We start from the raw sequence: 6,392 nt of genomic DNA on the forward strand, positions 1-6,392 counted from the left end.
ACAACAGGATTGAAAAAAATCAAGATATTCCATTTGCTGGCTTTCAGAACCTCAGTCTGCATTTGGCTGGTAAACACAGAAATTTAAAATCACTGGGGATCATTGCCCCAGAGGTTAACCTGTCTTTTCTGATGCAGACTGTGTTTCCGCATATTTATAATAAATAAATAAATAAAACACTTTTTGTGGGAAAACAAGCTCCGTGTAATGCATACCCCTCCTCATTTACTGTATGAGATTCCAAAGTGTTTGTTTTAAAGTTTGAGAACCATAAATGTGCTTCATTTAAAAGAGAGCTAAGCAAGATTCAAATGGAATATAAATATATGCAATGGATATAAAAAGTGTGCACACCCCTGTTAAAATGCCAGGTTGTTGTGATATAAAAAAATGAGACCACAATAAATAATTTCAAAACTTTTCCCACCTTTAATGTGACCTATAACCTGTACAGTTCAATTGAAAAACAAACAAATCTGTTTGGGGAATAAATATAAAAAAAAAATGTACAATAAGATGGTTGTATAAGTATGCACACCCTTAAACTAATACTTTGTTGAAGCACCTTTTGATTTAATTACAGCATTCAGTCTTCTTGGGTACACACCTGCCATCAATTAAAAAGACTCTGATTAACCCCAAATAAAGTTCAGCTGGCCTAGTAGAATGTTCCTGAGATTTATTCAGTTGCCTGTACAGCAAAAGCTATGGTATGCAGAGAGCTCACAAAGCATCAAAGGGATCTCATTGTTGAACGGTATCAGTCAGGAGAAGGGTACAAAAACATTTCCACAGCATTGGCTATACCTTGGAACACAATGAAGACAGTTATCAAAAAGTGGAGAAAATATGGGACAACAGTGATGTTGCAAAGAATTGGATGTCCCTCAAAATTGATGGAAAGACGAGATGAAAACTGGTCAGGGAGGCTGCCAAGAGACCTACAGCAACACTGAAGGAGCTGCATGAATTTCTGGCAAGGACTGGTTGTGTACTGCATGTGACAATCTTCTGTATTCTCCATATGTTTGCACTATGGGGTAGGGTTGCAAGATGGAAGCCTTTTGTTACACAGAAAAACATCCAGGCCCAGCTAAAATTTGCAAAACAATACATCAAGTCTCCCAAAAGTATGTGGAAAAAGTGGTGTGATGAGACCAAGGTTGAACTTTTTGACCACAATTCCAAAAGGTACGTTTGGCTCAAAAACAACACTTTGCATCACCAAAAGAACACCACCCTCATGGTGTGAAGCATGGTGGTGGCAGTATTATGCTTTGGGATTGCTTTTCTTCAGCCGGAACTGCGGTTTTAGTCAAGATGGAAGGTAATTATGAACAGTTCCAAATACCAGTCACTTTTGGCCCAAAACCTTCAGACATCTGCTAGAAAGCTGAAGATGAGGAATTTTACCTTTCAACATGACAGTGACCCCAAGCATACATCCAGATCAACAAAAGAATGGCTTCACCAGAAGAAAATTAAAGTTTTTAGAATGGCCCAGACCTAAATCCAATAGGAAATCTGTGGGGTGACCTGAAGAGGGCTGTGCACAACAGATGCCCTCGCAATCTTGACAGATTTGGAGTGCTTTTGCAAGGAAGAGTGGGCAAGTATTGCCAAGTCAAGATGTGCCATGCTGATAGACTCCTGCCCAAGAAGACTGAATGCTGTAATTAAATGCAAAACGTGCTTTAACAAATAATTAGTTTTAAGGGTGTGCCAATTTATGCAACCAGCTTATTGTAAGTTTATATTTTTCCCCCTAACAGATTTGTTTGTTTTTCAATTGAATTGTACAGGTTATAGGCCATATTAAAAGTGGGAAAAGTTTTGAAAATGGTTTGTTGTGGTCTTAGGTTTGGCATTTTAACAGGGGTGTGTACACTTTTTAGTCTAGTACACTCCTATGAACATATATATAAAAATACTTAAAACTACTTAAAACTAAGAAACAATCACACCATCCAACTGGTATTTAGCCTTTCTTTCATTTTATTAGTCAATGGAACTTCAAGAAGGAGGTTACTAGGCTATTGGCCGTGAGGCCCTTATAAGCCTAGCCAAGAGTTTAGCCCATGTTTAGACAAGTCAGCACTTAAAGCCCCTGTCCAGCAGGGACACAGGTGGAATCCCAGGGGTGTATTTTCTGTTTCCCATCCAGTTGTCCAGATTGCACTTAAAAAAGGGATAATAAGGTACTCTGCTTGTCGTGGAGAAATGTGTCTATTCCACAGATGGGGGAGCCTCTGGGACACACATCTTTCACCAACAAGTCCTATTGATATTGCAGTCCAGGTTGAGGCCGACCATATGGGTTGCTCGAGTGGAGCTTGACTTATGGATATGCAGCAGTCCCATCAAGGTAGGGTCTGAGATTGCGTTGTATGCCAGACAGAGGTCACCTCTGAGGAGTCTGTATGAAACTTAGAGGGACAGAGGTCACCTCTGAGGAGTCTGTATGAAACTGAGTAGAGGGACAGGACTTTTAGCCTGTCTGTGTAGGGTAGATGTTTGAGGCCCTGGATTCTCCTGGTGAGGAACCTCTGTGGTCTCTCCAGCTGCTGCGTGTGCTATGCGAGGCACATGCTGAAGTGGGCGTTGTACTCAGTAATTGGCCTTATAAGGGTAGAATATAGGGATGCCGCGACCTCTTTGTCCCTGGATGAGAATAACCTTATGAGGTGGGTCATGTAGAAAGCTTTCCGTACAACGGAAACAGCATGGTGGTCAAAAGTCATGTTGCTATCAACCTGGGTGCTGAAATCCCTCACTACTGATTGTGTTTAGGACGTTGTTATTAACATGATAATATGTGGGGACGTCGCTCTCCCAAAGGGGATGATGATGCATTTTTTTGGCATTCAGCTTGAGGCCATGTTTCTGGCACCAGTCATTTGTTAGGGTGAGAAATCCACAACCAGCCACAGTAAAAGTTTAATACAAAACAGCACTCAATAAACACTCTAGCACCTCAGCACGCAGTCTTCCAGGACTAATACAAATACACCGATACAAAACATATTAAATAGTCACATAAATTAACACATAGCATAAAAATTGCTTCTAATTTAATTTCCAAATTCAAGCCTAAAGGCAACAGCGTATCAAACTTTACTTTATAAGGAATCTATTTATATTTTAATTTTTTTTTAAAACGCACATTTCGCAAAATTGTATGGACACTTGTTCAAGGACACAACCCTGTAATAAAGAAAAATTGCTATGGTGTTTCTCCTTAAAATGCATAGCAATATTAATTTAATTTCTGTTATGTCCCTACTATGTTCCTGAAGTTTTATCCTAAACTTCCTTTTGCTCTCCCCTATATAATACAAATTACAGGGGCATCTCAAGGCATAAACAATGCCCACAGTAGCACAAGAAAATCTACCAGAAGGAAAAAAAAACGAACACCATTTATTTTATCAAAACATATGACCACATTGGAACATACACTACATTCACCACAGGGAAATGTGCCCAATAAAGAGGGATTTATATTGATTGTGTCATTGGGGGGGGGGGGGGATAAAAAAAAACTAGAGGTTAAAATATCCCTTAAATTCCTACCATGCTTATAGGAAATAGAAGGATAGTGACTAATAATATTAGTTAGTTCACTATACCTCACTAAGAATTCCCTAAAATTTTTTTATTATTGTGTCTATTTCACCACTAAGACTATTGGATACAAAGTAGACTTTCTCATTCAGACTATTTGTATTTCTATTATTAACTATTCTTTTAATACAAATACCTCTAGAATAAACATCTGAACAAACATCACCAATTCTCTGTGAAACTACCCTCTGCAAAGATTTTTTAAACTACATTATATTCATAGTTTCTGTTAAACATATTAAAAACTTTTCTTACATTCCACCACAAAGTCCTCTCTGTTATTGCAAATCCTATGAAATGAAGAAACTCCCCATGAGGTAGAGATTCTAAGATATGGTTAGGATGAAAACTTTCCCCATGTAAAAAAAAATTACTATTCATAAATTTCCTGTGAACTGTAGTTCTAACTTGCTTACCATATTGTAGATCTTCAAAGCTTAAACCATATTCATTATTCTCTAAATTCTGATGAAAACTTTCAGTACTGCTTTTACCACTTTTACATATGCAAATTAAATAATTTGTGTCTATAGTAACCTGTGACATGGTCACATACAAACCTATGCTTATATAAATATTCCAATTCAGAAAGGGCCATCAGCAAGTTAGCATGCATGGGGGCAAAAGAAGCCCCCCATAGCTGCCACCCTGTAACTGGTGGTAATAATTAGTCAGTAGGCAAAAATGTGTGCGCTCCACAATATGAGACAAAGGATTGCCTCCTAAAAAATATGATAAAGCTTTGATACCATGTTCATGTTTGATACTAGTATGTAGGCTTTTTACGTCCATGGTAAACCAATACATGTCCTTATCCCATGTCACATTAGGTATTTTATTTAAAAAAAAAATCAAAAGAATCTCTAATAAGATCTTAACTTCACTACAAACTGTCTCAAATAATTGTGTATTAATAGACCTATATTATTAAAAAATATATATATACAGGCTGCAATAGTTGGACGGCCTGGAGGATTGGCCATGTTTTTATGCAGTTTAGGCAAGCATAATTTAATAACCATAATAATTTGTTGGGTGAGACCCTCTTGGAAGATATCCACATCACTTGGGGAACTTGCATCTGCAAATTTGGTCATCCATAGCCCACTGGCTTTGGCCTGCACCTCAGAGAAGTATATCCCAAATAAGGCCCCAAGACCGATCCGTGGGGTACACCTTTTGTTACGGGTGTACTACTTGAGGTGGCTTCCGCTATTTTGATTAGGTGGGTTCTATCAGTGAGCCAGTTTGCTACCCATCTGATAACATATGGATTGATGCCTAGTTGAGAGAGTTTATCTACTGTGCCTGAGTGGTGAATAGTGTCGAAGGCTTTGGCCAGGTCAAGGTAGGCGGTGTGCACCATCTTCCCCTTGTCCATGGCTTTGGTGATTGTCTCAAAGAAGTTGACCAGATTTACCAGACATGAACCTCCCCTTAACAAAGCCAAACTGTGTGGGGTCGAGTGTTTGGAGGTTGCCAATGTCCTTGTTAATGAGGTCCATGATGATCTGTTCCATGGCCTTGCAGATCAGGTAGTTAGGCTGATGGGTCTATAATTTCCTGGATCTGTGGCCTGTGGATACTCCACCTTTGTGTAAAGGGATGATGGTGGCTGTCCTCCACTCTGCTGGGACAAAGCCGGTACTTGGGCTTTGGTTGAATAGGGTGCCTAATGGTGCTATACAGGTTCATGCCTGAGTTCATGTAGGATGCAGCCTGGGGTGTTGCTGGGTCCCATGGAGGCTGTATTTTTTGCCTTTGAGAGGGCAGTGATGACCTGTTCCCTAGAGATAAGTGGTGGGGGCAGGTACTGGGGATGTCCTGATTTACTGATGGGGGGGGGGGGGCAGAGGGGAGAAGTTGTAGCTGAATTTGTCAGCCACTTGATTGGCTATATCTACAGAATTTGTATATGTGGTGTCCTTGACCAGACCACCAGTTTTGAACAGATCTGAATGTTTCCTTTGAGATTGTGGACATATGTGAAGGAGGCCTTATGATCGTCTCAGGTAGATGTGGCCAATTTGGACTCTAAGTTGGCTTTAGAGGATTTCACTAGTGCTCTTATTTGCTTGTTCAGGTGAGGAAAGATTGCTTGCAATTGGGCACCTGCTCCCTCTTGGTCCTGGACAGTAATTTTTGTCCTTTTGTTATATAGTTTATTGCAGATATCCACCAGACAGGTTTACTCTTCCTTGCGGAAGATGATTTTGTCCTGTCAGGTATTCCTGATTCCATGCATCTATATAATGCTTATATAGTACTTTCGAGGTTGTTTATACCATCCCTCAGGAGGGTGTTATCCGCTTTGGAGAAGTTTTTTTGTTTGACCCTAGCTAGATAGGGGTCAGGGGAAATGCTGACTTCGAAAGTGGCCGCTTTATGGTCAGATCTTACCAGGGAGGATGATATTGTAGGGGTGTTGCAGTGGTTACTCATGTTGGTTAATACCAAGTCCAAGATATTATCACCTCTTGGGGGGGGGGGGTGTATTGACTAGCTGTTCCAAGGTATTTGCATTGATAAAATTGAGGAATCTCTGGGCATTTGTATTCTGGCATGGGTTACAGATTCAATCCTCATAAAACAAATGCAATTAAAATAAACTTTATTGCAAGGGGTGTAAATGGTATGCAAGTATCCCATTTTGAAAGGTAACCGCTAAATAGTTTGAGTGAAGTTATTGGACTCATGAGCAATAAATAGGAAAGGTATTGGTTTAGATAATTAGCAAAGGATGCAAACTTGTTTCTCCTGGCCTTAAA

General features: G+C 39.7%; 1 protein-coding gene across 1 annotated transcript in view; it reads left to right on the top strand.

The window, feature by feature from the left end:
• Positions 1-6,392, top strand: part of NIP7 (nucleolar pre-rRNA processing protein NIP7) — a 48,294-nt gene that overhangs the window by 18,837 nt on the left and 23,065 nt on the right. The gene's annotated exons all lie outside the window — the stretch shown is intronic.

Source organism: Protopterus annectens, chromosome 8.part1 (genome assembly GCF_019279795.1).
Source record: "Protopterus annectens isolate FY-2018-M chromosome 8.part1, PAN1.0, whole genome shotgun sequence".
Taxonomy (NCBI): Eukaryota; Metazoa; Chordata; order Ceratodontiformes; family Protopteridae; genus Protopterus; species Protopterus annectens.